This window comes from Brienomyrus brachyistius, chromosome 2 (genome assembly GCF_023856365.1).
Source record: "Brienomyrus brachyistius isolate T26 chromosome 2, BBRACH_0.4, whole genome shotgun sequence".
Classification (NCBI taxonomy): domain Eukaryota; kingdom Metazoa; phylum Chordata; class Actinopteri; order Osteoglossiformes; family Mormyridae; genus Brienomyrus; species Brienomyrus brachyistius.
Genome location: NC_064534.1, coordinates 44,196,702 through 44,209,951, shown reverse-complemented (window position 1 = coordinate 44,209,951; position 13,250 = coordinate 44,196,702). Strand labels below are relative to the sequence as shown.

The 13,250-nt window shown below is 44.4% G+C and overlaps 2 protein-coding genes, 10 non-coding genes and 1 pseudogene across 12 annotated transcripts in view; 2 read left to right on the top strand and 11 right to left on the bottom strand.

Moving 5' to 3' along the window:
* Positions 1–13,250, top strand: part of LOC125715120 (uncharacterized) — a 1,180,389-nt gene that overhangs the window by 116,466 nt on the left and 1,050,673 nt on the right. The gene's annotated exons all lie outside the window — the stretch shown is intronic.
* Positions 1–13,250, top strand: part of LOC125715114 (uncharacterized) — a 935,270-nt gene that overhangs the window by 118,234 nt on the left and 803,786 nt on the right. The gene's annotated exons all lie outside the window — the stretch shown is intronic.
* LOC125732251 (5S ribosomal RNA) lies at positions 703–811 on the bottom strand (annotated as a pseudogene).
* LOC125736138 (5S ribosomal RNA) lies at positions 1,893–2,011 on the bottom strand. The gene has a single exon (XR_007395421.1). It is a non-coding gene; the product is annotated as a 5S ribosomal RNA (ribosomal RNA).
* On the bottom strand, positions 3,092–3,210 carry LOC125735076 (5S ribosomal RNA). The gene has a single exon (XR_007394375.1). It is a non-coding gene; the product is annotated as a 5S ribosomal RNA (ribosomal RNA).
* On the bottom strand, positions 4,287–4,405 carry LOC125736351 (5S ribosomal RNA). The gene has a single exon (XR_007395631.1). It is a non-coding gene; the product is annotated as a 5S ribosomal RNA (ribosomal RNA).
* Positions 5,482–5,600, bottom strand: LOC125735382 (5S ribosomal RNA). Its single transcript, XR_007394678.1, has one exon. It is a non-coding gene; the product is annotated as a 5S ribosomal RNA (ribosomal RNA).
* On the bottom strand, positions 6,679–6,797 carry LOC125734189 (5S ribosomal RNA). The gene has a single exon (XR_007393513.1). It is a non-coding gene; the product is annotated as a 5S ribosomal RNA (ribosomal RNA).
* LOC125734499 (5S ribosomal RNA) lies at positions 7,872–7,990 on the bottom strand. The gene has a single exon (XR_007393808.1). It is a non-coding gene; the product is annotated as a 5S ribosomal RNA (ribosomal RNA).
* LOC125734496 (5S ribosomal RNA) lies at positions 9,065–9,183 on the bottom strand. Its single transcript, XR_007393806.1, has one exon. It is a non-coding gene; the product is annotated as a 5S ribosomal RNA (ribosomal RNA).
* On the bottom strand, positions 10,258–10,376 carry LOC125730944 (5S ribosomal RNA). The gene has a single exon (XR_007391237.1). It is a non-coding gene; the product is annotated as a 5S ribosomal RNA (ribosomal RNA).
* LOC125733102 (5S ribosomal RNA) lies at positions 11,455–11,573 on the bottom strand. The gene has a single exon (XR_007392459.1). It is a non-coding gene; the product is annotated as a 5S ribosomal RNA (ribosomal RNA).
* On the bottom strand, positions 12,655–12,773 carry LOC125737210 (5S ribosomal RNA). The gene has a single exon (XR_007396477.1). It is a non-coding gene; the product is annotated as a 5S ribosomal RNA (ribosomal RNA).

The following is a 13,250-nucleotide window of genomic DNA, read 5'->3' as shown; positions in this document are numbered from 1 at the left end:
CCCACTGGTAGCTGCTGAATCACATGCTTCCCCAAAACGTCGCGCTGTCAGAACACTGGGAGCTACACGCACCAACAAGTCCATACTGCAGGCTGCAGCCAGAACAATTTCCTACATTCAAACATCGACGGCCTCTTCTCTCTAAAAATTCACCAGACCGCTTCTACCACCAGCAAAGAAGTTTCCATCCCTAATTCCTCTGTGATTCCCACTAACCTAAACATTAAGCTGGCATTGAAGGGTGTGAATTACCCTGGCCAACCTGCTCTTTTAAATACAGCTTTTAGCAAGTTTTGAAAGGAGGAGAAGAGCAGATATTATGCCAATAATATCGAATATTCTGTGGTGAAGTGGTTTTTGCATAGAAAACAAAGCGGTGAGTTGAAGAAGAATTATATCAGTACTTTGTTTAAAACTGTGTGTAAAAAGCTGTCTCTTTATTATTAACAATAAGTTGTAAAACGTGAATGGGGAGTGACAGTTTTCAAGTTTGTGAGAAGATCGCGCCCTGGTGGAATAAAGGCACGAACAGCTTACAGCAGCTATAATTACTAGGCAGTATTTAGAGTAAAACGGTGTGTAAAAGCTGCCTTTATGAATGAGAGAAAAAAGAAATATATAAAATAGTAAAATGGAAGGGGAGTGATAGATTTAAATTAATCGTGAAGTGGAGCGCCCCCTGTATAAAGTAAAAGTGAGAAAAGCTTACAGCACGTGGTATTCCCAGGCAGTCTCCCATCCAAGTACTGACCAGACCCTACCCCACTTAGCTTCCAAGATCAGGCGTGTTCAGGGTGGTATGGCCGTAAGCGAAAAATGCTACAAAAAACAGCCCTTTTGCATTACACGCCTCTATACATGCCAGTTAGTCCCATTGGATCCTACTCCTGTTTTTTTTTTTTTTTTTATCTGACTCGCACTGCAACCCCACCATCCAATCGGCAGCGCCGGACCCACACCAAACATTCACCAAACTACTCAGCCGGCAGCCTACCACAATTATTCCATTCTTTCCGCATCCGCACACTTCCTTCTTTTTAACTCCTTTTCACTACCGCACAGCTTAATCGCCGCACGTCCCCCGCCGGCAAACATTACTCCTTTGCCTACTGCATGCAGGCTTCTCTTAACGACCCTCTGTTATCAACTCCGCTAACAGCCACAAAATCTCCGCCGCACGAAGCCCACTGGTAGCTGCTGAATCACATACTTCCCCAAAACGTCGCGCTGTCAGAACACTGGGAGCTACACACACCAACAAGTCCATACTGCAGGCTGCAGCCAGAACAATTTTCTACATTCAAACATCGACGGCCTCTTCTCTCTAAATATTCACCAGACCGCTTCTACCACCAGCAAAGAAGTTTCCATCCCTAATTCCTCTGTGATTCCCACTAACCTAAACATTAAGCTGGCATTGAAGGGTGTGAATTACCCCGGCCAATCTGTTTTTTTAAATACAGCTTTTAGCAAGTTTTGAAAGGAGAAGAGCAGAACTTGCTATGCCAATAATATCGAGTCTTCTGTGGCGAAGTGGTTCTTGCATAGAAAACAAAGCGGTCAGTTGAAGAGGAATAATATCAGTACTTTGTTTAAAACTGTGTGTAAAAAGCTGTCTCTTTATCATTAACAATAAGTTGTAAAACGTGAATGGGGAGTGACAGTCTTCAAGTTTGTGAGAAGATCGCGCCCTGGTGGAATAAAGGCACGAACAGCTTACAGCACCTAGAATTACCAGGAAGTATTTAGAGTAAAACGGTTTCTAAAAGCTGCCTTTATGAATGAGAGATAAAAAAAAATATATATATATAAAATAGTAAAATGGAAGGGGAGTGATAGATTTAAATTAATCGTGAAGTGGAGCGCCCCCTGTATAAAGTAAAAGTGAGAAAAGCTTACAGCACCTGGTATTCCCAGGTGGTCTCCCATCCAACTACTAACCAGACCCTACCCTGCTTAGCTTCCAAGATCAGACGAGATCGGGCGTGTTCAGGGTGGTACGGCCGTAAGCGAGACATGCTACCAAAAACAGCCCTTTTGCATTACACGCGTCTATACATGCCAGTTAGTCCCATTGGATCCTACTCCTGGTTTTTTTTTTTTATCTGACTCACACTGCAGCCCCACCATCCAATCGGCAGCGCCGGACCCACACCAAACATTCACCAAACTACTCAGCCGGCAGCCTACCACAATTATTCCATTCTTTCCGCATCCGCACACTTCCTTCTTTTTAACTCCTTTTCACTACCGCACAGGTTAATCGCCGCACGTCCCCCGCCGGCAAACATTACTCCTTTGCCTACTGCATGCAGGCTTCTCTTAACGACCCTCTGTTATCAACTCCGCTAACAGCCACAAAATCTCCGCCGCACGAAGCCTACTGGTAGCTGCTGAATCACATGCTTCCCCAAAACGTCATGCTGTCAGAACACTGGGAGCTACACACACCAACAAGTCCATACTGCAGGCTTCAGCCAGAACAATTTTTTACATTCAAACATCGACGGCCTCTTCTCTCTAAAAATTCACCAGACCGCTTCTACCACCAGCAAAGAAGTTTCCATCCCTAATTCCTCTGTGATTCCCACTAACCTAAACATTAAGCTGGCATTGAAGGGTGTGAATTACCCCGGCCAATCTGTTCTTTTAAATACAGCTTTTAGCAAGTTTTGAAAGGAGAAGAGCAGAACTTGCTATGCCAATAATATCGAGTCTTCTGTGGCGAAGTGCTTTTTGCATAGAAAACAAAGCGGTCAGTTGAAGAGGAATAATATCAGTACTTTGTTTAAAACTGTGTGTAAAAATCTGTCTCGTTATCATTAACAATAAGTTGTAAAACGTGAATGGGGAGTGACAGTCTTCAAGTTTGTGAGAAGATCGCGCCCTGGTGGAATAAAGGCACGAAGAGCTTACAGCACCTAGAATTACCAGGAAGTATTTAGAGTAAAACGGTTTCTAAAAGCTGCCTTTATGAATGAGAGAAAAAAAAAATATATATATATATATAAAATAGTAAAATGGAAGGGGAGTGATAGATTTAAATTAATCGTGAAGTGGAGCGCCCCCTGTATAAAGTAAAATTGAGAAAAGCTTACAGCACCTGGTATTCCCAGGTGGTCTCCCATCCAAATACTAACCAGACCCTAGCCTGCTTAGCTTCCGAGATCAGACGAGATCGGGCGCGTTCAGGGTGGTATGGCCGTAAGCGAGAGACGCTACCAAAAATAGCCCTTTTGCATTACACGCGTCTATACATGCCAGTTAGTCTCATTGGATCCTACTCCTGTTTTTTTTTTTTTTTTTATCTGACTCACACTGCAGCCCCACCATCCAATCGGCAGTGCCGGAACCACACCAAACATTCACCAAACTACTCAGCCGGCAGCCTACCACAATTATTCCATTCTTTCCGCATCCGCACACTTCCTTCTCTTTAACTCCTTTTCACTACCGCACAGGTTAATCGCCGCACGTCCCCCGCCGGCAAACATTACTCCTTTGCCTACCTCATGCAGGCTTCTCTTAACAACCCTCTGTTATCAACTCCGCTAACAGCCACAAAATCTCTGCCGCACGAAGCCCACTGGTAGCTGTTGAATCACATGCTTCCCCAAAACGTCGCGCTGTCAGAACACTGGGAGATACACACACCAACAAGTCCATACTGCAGGCTGCAGCCAGAACAATTTTCTACATTCAAACATCGACGGCCTCTTCTCTCTAAAAATTCACCAGACCGCTTCTACCACCAGCAAAGAAGTTTCCATCCCTAATTCCTCTGTGATTCCCACTAGCCTAAACATTAATCTGGCATTGAAGGGTGTGAATTACCCCGGCCAACCTGCTCTTTTAAATACAGCTTTTAGCAAGTTTTGAAAGGAGGAGAAGAGCAGATAATATGCCAATAATATCGAATATTCTGTGGCGAAGTGGTTTTTGCATAGAAAACAAAGCGGTGAGTTTAAGAGGAATTATATCAGTACTTTGTTTAAAACTGTGTGTAAAATGCTGTCTCTTTATTATTAACAATAAGTTGTAAAACGTGAATGTGGAGTGACAGTCTTCAAGTTTGTCAGAAGATCGCGCCCTGGTGGAATAAAGGCACGAACAGCTTACAGCACCTAGAATTACCAGGCAGTATTTAGAGTAAAACGGTGTGTAAAGGCTGCCTTTATGAATGAGAGAAAAAAAATATATATATAAAATAGTAAAATGGAAGGGGAGTGATAGATTTAAATTAATCGTGAAGTGGAGCGCCCCCTGTATAAAGTAAAAGTGAGAAAAGCTTACAGCACGTGGTATTCCCAGGCAGTCTCCCATCCAAGTACTAACCAGACCCTACCCCGCTTAGCTTCCGAGATCAGACGAGATCGGGCGTGTTCAGGGTGGTATGGCCGTAAGCGAGAGATGCTACCAAAAACAGCCCTTTTGCATTACACGCCTCTATACATGCCAGTTAGTCCCATTGGATCCTACTCTTGTTTTTTTTTTTTTTTATCTGACTCACACTGCAGCACCACCATCCAATCGGCAGTGCCGGACCCACACCAAACATTCACCAAACTACTCAGCCGGCAGCCTACCACAATAATTCCATTCTTTCCACATCCGCACACTTCCTTCTCTTTAAGTCCTTTTCACTACCGCACAGGTTAATCGCCGCACGCCACCACCAGCAAACATTACTCCTTTGCCTACCGCATGCAGGCTTCTCTTAATGACCCTCTGTTATCAACTCCGCTAACAGCCACAAAATCTCCGCCGCACGAAGCCCACTGGTTGCTGTTGAATCACATGCTTCCCCAAAATGTCACGCTGTCAGAACACTGGGAGCTACACACGCCAACAAGTCCATACTGCAGGCTGCAGCCAGAACAATTTTCTACATTGAAACATCGACGGCCTCTTCTCTCTAAAAATTCACCAGACCGCTTCTACCACCAGCAAAGAAGTTTCCATCCCTAATTCCTCTGTGATTCCCACTAACCTAAACATTAATCTGGCATTGAAGGGTGTGAATTACCCCGGCCAACCTGCTCTTTTAAATACAGCTTTTTGCAAGTTTTGAAAGGAGGAGAAGAGCAGATAATATGCCAATAATATCGAGTCTTCTGTGGCGAAGTGGTTTTTGCATAGAAAACAAAGTGGTGAGTTGAAGAGGAATTATATCAGTACTTTGTTTAAAACTGTGTGTAAAAAGCTGTCTCTTTATCATTAACAATAAGTTGTAAAACGTAAATGGGGAGTGACAGTCTTCAAGTTTGTGAGAAGATCGCTCCCTGGTGGAATAAAGGCACGAACAGCTTACAGCACCTAGAATTACCAGGAAGTATTTAGAGTAAAACGGTTTCTAAAAGCTGCCTTTATGAATGAGAGAAAAAAAAATATATATATATAAAATAGTAAAATGGAAGGGGAGTGATAGATTTAAATTAATCGTGAAGTGGAGCGCCCCCTGTATAAAGTAAAAGTGAGAAAAGCTTATAGCACCTGGTATTCCTAGGAGGTCTCCCATCCAAGTACTAACCAGACCCTACCCTGCTTGGCTTCCGAGATCGGAGGAGATCGGGCGTGTTCAGGGTGGTATGGCCATAAGCGAGAGACGTGACCAAAAACAGCCCTTTTGCATTACACGCCTCTATACATGCCAGTTAGTCCCATTGGATCCTACTCCCGTTTTTTTTTTTTTTTTTTATCTGACTCACACTGCAGCACCACCATCCAATCGGCAGCGCCGGACCCACACCAAACATTCACCAAACTACTCAGCCGGCAGCCTACCACAATTATTCCATTCTTTCCGCATCCGCACACTTCCTTCTTTTTAACTCCTTTTCACTACCGCACAGGTTAATCGCCGCACGTCCCCCGCCGGCAAACATTACTCCTTTGCCTACTGCATGCAGGCTTCTCTTAACGACCCTCTGTTATCAACTCCGCTAACAGCCACAAAATCTCCGCCGCACGAAGCCCTCTGGTAGCTGCTGAATCACATGCTTCCCCAAAACGTCGCGCTGTCAGAACACTGGGAGCTACACACACCAACAAGTCCATACTGCAGGCTGCAGCCAGAACAATTTTCTACATTCAAACATCGACGGCCTCTTCTCTCTAAAAATTCACCAGACCGCTTCTACCACCAGCAAAGAAGTGTCCATCCCTAATTCCTCTGTGATTCCCACTAACCTAAACATTAAGCTGGCATTGAAGGGTGTGAATTACCCCGGCCAATCTGTTCTTTTAAATACAGCTTTTAGCAAGTTTTGAAAGGAGAAGAGCAGAACTTGCTATGCCAATAATATCGAGTCTTCTGTGGCGAAGTGGTTTTTGCATAGAAAACAAAGCGGTCAGTTGAAGAGGAATAATATCAGTACTTTGTTTAAAACTGTGTGTAAAAAGCTGTCTCTTTATCATTAACAATAAGTTGTAAAACGTGAATGGGGAGTGACAGTCTTCAAGTTTGTGAGAAGATCGCGCCCTGGTGGAATAAAGGCACGAACAGCTTACAGCACCTAGAATTACCAGGAAGTATTTAGAGTAAAACGGTTTCTAAAAGCTGCCTTTATGAATGAGAGAAAAATATATATATATATAAAATAGTAAAATGGAAGGGGAGTGATAGATTTAAATTAATCGTGAAGTGGAGCGCCCCCTGTATGAAGTAAAAGTGAGAAAAGCTTACAGCACCTGGTATTCCCAGGAGGTCTCCCATCCAAGTACTAACCAGACCCCACCCTGCTTAGCTTCCGAGATCAGACGAGATCAGGCGTGTTCAGGGTGGTATGGCCATAAGCGAGAGACGCTACCAAAAACAGCCCTTTTGCATTACACGCGTCTATACATGCCAGTAGGTCCCATTGGATCCTACTAATGTTTTTTTTTTTTTTTATCTGACTCACACTGCAGCCCCACCATCCAATCGGCAGCGCCGGACCCACACCAAACATTCACCAAACTACTCAGCCGGCAGCCTACCACAATTATTCCATTCTTTTCGCATCCGCACACTTCCTTCTTTTTAACTCCTTTTCACTACCGCACAGGTTAATCGCCGCACGTCCCCCGCCAGCAAACATTACTCCTTTGCCTACTGCATGCAGGCTTCTCTTAACGACCCTCTGTTATCAACTCCGCTAACAGCCACAAAATCTCCGCTGCACGAAGCTCACTGGTAGCTGCTGAATCACATGCTTCCCCAAAACGTCGCGCTGTCAGAACACTGGGAGCTACACACAGCAACAAGTCCATACTGCAGGCTGCAGCCAGAACAATTTTCTACATTCAAACATCGACGGCCTCTTCTCTCTAAAAATTCACCAGACCGCTTCTACCACCAGCAAAGAAGTTTCCATCCCTAATTCCTCTGTGATTCCCACTAACCTAAACATTAAGCTGGCATTGAAGGGTGTGAATTACCCCGGCCAATCTGTTCTTTTAAATACAGCTTTTAGCAAGTTTTGAAAGGAGAAGAGCAGAACTTGCTATGCCAATAATATCGAGTCTTCTGTGGCAAAGTGGTTTTTGCATAGAAAACAAAGCGGTCAGTTGAAGAGGAATAATATCAGTACTTTGTTTAAAACTGTGTGTAAAAAGCTGTCTCTTTATCATTAACAATAAGTTGTAAAACGTGAATGGGGAGTGACAGTCTTCAAGTTTGTGAGAAGATCGCGCCCTGGTGGAATAAAGGCACGAACAGCTTACAGCACCTAGAATTACCAGGAAGTATTTAGAGTAAAACGGTTTCTAAAAGCTGGCTTTATGAAAGAGAGAAAAAATATATATATATAAAATAGTAAAATGGAAGGGGAGTGCTAGATTTAAATTAATCGTGAAGTGGAGCGCCCCCTGTATAAAGTAAAAGTGAGAAAAGCTTACAGCACCTGGTATTCCCAGGAGGTCTCCCATCCAAGTACTAACCAGACCCTACCCTGCTTGGCTTCCAAGATCAGATGAGATCGGGCGTGTTCAGGGTGGTATGGCCATAAGCGAGAGACGCTACCAAAAACAGCCCTTTTGCATTACACGCCTCTATACATGCCAGTAGGTCCCATTGGATCCTACTAATGTTTTTTTTTTTTTTTATCTGACTCACACTGCAGCCCCACCATCCAATCGGCAGCGCCGGACCCACACCAAACATTCACCAAACTACTCAGCCGGCAGCCTACCACAATTATTCCATTCTTTTCGCATCCGCACACTTCCTTCTTTTTAACTCCTTTTCACTACCGCACAGGTTAATCGCCGCACGTCCCCCGCCGGCAAACATTACTCCTTTGCCTACTGCATGCAGGCTTCTCTTAACGACCCTCTGTTATCAACTCCGCTAACAGCCACAAAATCTCCGCTGCACGAAGCTCACTGGTAGCTGCTGAATCACATGCTTCCCCAAAACGTCGCGCTGTCAGAACACTGGGAGCTACACACAGCAACAAGTCCATACTGCAGGCTGCAGCCAGAACAATTTTCTACATTCAAACATCGACGGCCTCTTCTCTCTAAAAATTCACCAGACCGCTTCTACCACCAGCAAAGAAGTTTCCATCCCTAATTCCTCTGTGATTCCCACTAACCTAAACATTAAGCTGGCATTGAAGGGTGTGAATTACCCCGGCCAATCTGTTCTTTTAAATACAGCTTTTAGCAAGTTTTGAAAGGAGAAGAGCAGAACTTGCTATGCCAATAATATCGAGTCTTCTGTGGCAAAGTGGTTTTTGCATAGAAAACAAAGCGGTCAGTTGAAGAGGAATAATATCAGTACTTTGTTTAAAACTGTGTGTAAAAATCTGTCTCTTTATCATTAACAATAAGTTGTAAAACGTGAATGGGGAGTGACAGTCTTCAAGTTTGTGAGAAGATCGCGCCCTGGTGGAATAAAGGCACGAACAGCTTACAGCACCTAGAATTACCAGGAAGTATTTAGAGTAAAACGGTTTCTAAAAGCTGGCTTTATGAAAGAGAGAAAAAATATATATATATAAAATAGTAAAATGGAAGGGGAGTGCTAGATTTAAATTAATCGTGAAGTGGAGCGCCCCCTGTATAAAGTAAAAGTGAGAAAAGCTTACAGCACCTGGTATTCCCAGGAGGTCTCCCATCCAAGTACTAACCAGACCCTACCCTGCTTGGCTTCCAAGATCAGATGAGATCGGGCGTGTTCAGGGTGGTATGGCCATAAGCGAGAGACGCTACCAAAAACAGCCCTTTTGCATTACACGCCTCTATACATGCCAGTAGGTCCCATTGGATCCTACTAATGTTTTTTTTTTTTTTTATCTGACTCACACTGCAGCCCCACCATCCAATCGGCAGCGCCGGACCCACACCAAACATTCACCAAACTACTCAGCCGGCAGCCTACCACAATTATTCCATTCTTTCCGCATCCGCACACTTACTTCTTTTTAACTCCTTTTCACTACCGCACAGGTTAATCGCCGCACGTCCCCCGCCGGCAAACATTACTCCTTTGCCTACTGCATGCAGGCTTCTCTTAACGACCCTCTGCTATCAACTCCGCTAACAGCCACAAAATCTCCGCCGCACGAAGCCCACTGGTAGCTGCTGAATCACATGCTTCCCCAAAACGTCGCGCTGTCAGAACACTGGGAGCTACACACACCAACAAGTCCATACTGCAGGCTGCAGCCAGAACAATTTTCTACATTCAAACATCGACGGCCTCTTCTCTCTAAAAATTCACCAGACCGCTTCTACCACCAGCAAAGAAGTTTCCATCCCTAATTCCTCTGTGATTCCCACTAACCTAAACATTAAGCTGGCATTGAAGGGTGTGAATTACCCCGGCCAATCTGTTCTTTTAAATACAGCTTTTAGCAAGTTTTGAAAGGAGAAGAGCAGAACTTGCTATGCCAATAATATCGAGTCTTCTGTGGCGAAGTGGTTTTTGCATAGAAAACAAAGCGGTCAGTTGAAGAGGAATAATATCAGTACTTTGTTTAAAACTGTGTGTAAAAAGCTGTCTCTTTATCATTAACAATAAGTTGTAAAACGTGAATGGGGAGTGACAGTCTTCAAGTTTGTGAGAAGATCGCGCCCTGGTGGAATAAAGGCACGAACAGCTTACAGCACCTAGAATTACCAGGAAGTATTTAGAGTAAAACGGTTTCTAAAAGCTGGCTTTATGAAAGAGAGAAAAAATATATATATATAAAATAGTAAAATGGAAGGGGAGTGCTAGATTTAAATTAATCGTGAAGTGGAGCGCCCCCTGTATAAAGTAAAAGTGAGAAAAGCTTACAGCACCTGGTATTGCCAGGAGGTCTCCCATCCAAGTACTAACCAGACCCTACCCTGCTTGGCTTTCAAGATCAGATGAGATCGGGCGTGTTCAGGGTGGTATGGCCATAAGCGAGAGACGCTACCAAAAACAGCCCTTTTGCATTACACGCCTCTATACATGCCAGTAGGTCCCATTGGATCCTACTAATGTTTTTTTTTTTTTTTATCTGACTCACACTGCAGCCCCACCATCCAATCGGCAGCGCCGGACCCACACCAAACATTCACCAAACTACTCAGCCGGCAGCCTACCACAATTATTCCATTCTTTCCGCATCCGCACACTTACTTCTTTTTAACTCCTTTTCACTACCGCACAGGTTAATCGCCGCACGTCCCCCGCCGGCAAACATTACTCCTTTGCCTACTGCATGCAGGCTTCTCTTAACGACCCTCTGCTATCAACTCCGCTAACAGCCACAAAATCTCCGCCGCACGAAGCCCACTGGTAGCTGCTGAATCACATGCTTCCCCAAAACGTCGCGCTGTCAGAACACTGGGAGCTACACACACCAACAAGTCCATACTGCAGGCTGCAGCCAGAACAATTTTCTACATTCAAACATCGACGGCCTCTTCTCTCTAAAAATTCACCAGACCGCTTCTACCACCAGCAAAGAAGTTTCCATCCCTAATTCCTCTGTGATTCCCACTAACCTAAACATTAAGCTGGCATTGAAGGGTGTGAATTACCCCGGCCAATCTGTTCTTTTAAATACAGCTTTTAGCAAGTTTTGAAAGGAGAAGAGCAGAACTTGCTATGCCAATAATATCGAGTCTTCTGTGGCGAAGTGGTTTTTGCATAGAAAACAAAGCGGTCAGTTGAAGAGGAATAATATCAGTACTTTGTTTAAAACTGTGTGTAAAAAGCTGTCTCTTTATCATTAACAATAAGTTGTAAAACGTGAATGGGGAGTGACAGTCTTCAAGTTTGTGAGAAGATCGCGCCCTGGTGGAATAAAGGCACGAACAGCTTACAGCACCTAGAATTACCAGGAAGTATTTAGAGTAAAACGGTTTCTAAAAGCTGCCTTTATGAATGAGAGAAAAAAAAAATATATATATATAAAATAGTGAAATGGAAGGGGAGTGATAGATTTAAATTAATCGTGATGTGGAGCGCCCCCTGTATAAAGTAAAAGTGAGAAAAGCTTACAGCACCTGGTATTCCCAGGAGGTCTCCCATCCAAGTACTAACCTGACCCTACCCTGCTTGGCTTCCGAGATCAGATGGGATCAGGCGTGTTCAGGGTGGTATGGCCATAAGCGAGAGACGCTACCAAAAACAGCCCTTTTGCATTACACGCCTCTATACATGCCAGTAGGTCCCATTGGATCCTACTAATGTTTTTTTTTTTTTTTATCTGACTCACACTGCAGCCCCACCATCCAATCGGCAGCGCCGGACCCACACCAAACATTCACCAAACTACTCAGCCGGCAGCCTACCACAATTATTCCATTCTTTCCGCATCCGCACACTTCCTTCTTTTTTACTCCTTTTCACTACCGCACAGGTTAATCGCCGCACGTCCCCCGCCGGCAAACATTACTCCTTTGCCTACTGCATGCAGGCTTCTCTTAACGACCCTCTGTTATCAACTCCGCTAACAGCCACAAAATCTCCGCCGCACGAAGCCCACTGGTAGCTGCTGAATCACATGCTTCCCCAAAACGTCGCGCTGTCAGAACACTGGGAGCTACACAAACCAACAAGTCCATACTGCAGGCTGCAGCCAGAACAATTTTCTACATTCAAACATCGACGGCCTCTTCTCTCTAAAAATTCACCAGACCGCTTCTACCACCAGCAAAGAAGTTTCCATCCCTAATTCCTCTGTGATTCCCACTAACCTAAACATTAAGCTGGCATTGAAGGGTGTGAATTACCCCGGCCAATCTGTTCTTTTAAATACAGCTTTTAGCAAGTTTTGAAAGGAGAAGAGCAGAACTTGCTATGCCAATAATATCGAGTCTTCTGTGGCGAAGTGGTTTTTGCATAGAAAACAAAGCGGTGAGTTGAAGAGGAATAATATCAGTACTTTGTTTAAAACTGTGTGTAAAAAGCTGTCTCTTTATCATTAACAATAAGTTGTAAAACGTGAATGGGGAGTGACAGTCTTCAAGTTTGTGAGAAGATCGCGCCCTGGTGGAATAAAGGCACGAACAGCTTACAGCACCTAGAATTACCAGGAAGTATTTAGAGTAAAACGGTTTCTAAAAGCTGGCTTTATGAATGAGAGAAATATATATATATATATATATATAAAATAGTAAAATGTAAGGGGAGTGATAGATTTAAATTAATCGTGAAGTGGAGCGCCCCCTGTATAAAGTAAAAGTGAGAAAAGCTTACAGCACCTGGTATTCCCAAGAGGTCTCCCATCCAAGTACTAACCATACCCAACCCTGCTTGGCTTCCGAGATCGGATGAGATCGGGCATGTTCAGGGTGGTATGGCCATGAGCGAGAGTCGCTACCAAAAACAGCCCTTTTGCATTACACGCGTCTATACATGCCAGTTAGTCCCATTGGATCCTACTCCTGGTTTTTTTTTTTTTTTATCTGACTCACACTGCAGCACCACCATCCAATCGGCAGCGCCGGACCCACACCAAACATTCACCAAACTACTCAGCCGGCAGCCTAAAACAATTATTCCATTCTTTCCGCATCCGCACACTTCCTTCTTTTTATCTCCTTTTCACTACCGCACAGGTTAATCGCCGCACGTCCCCCGCCGGCAAACATTACTCCTTTGCCTACTACATGCAGGCTTCTCTTAACGACCCTCTGTTATCAACTCCGCTAACAGCCACAAAATCTCCGCCGCACGAAGCCCACTGGTAGCTGCTGAATCACATGCTTCCCCAAAACGTCGCGCTGTCAGAACACTGGGAGCTACACACACCAACAAGTCCATACTGCAGGCTGCAGCCAGAACA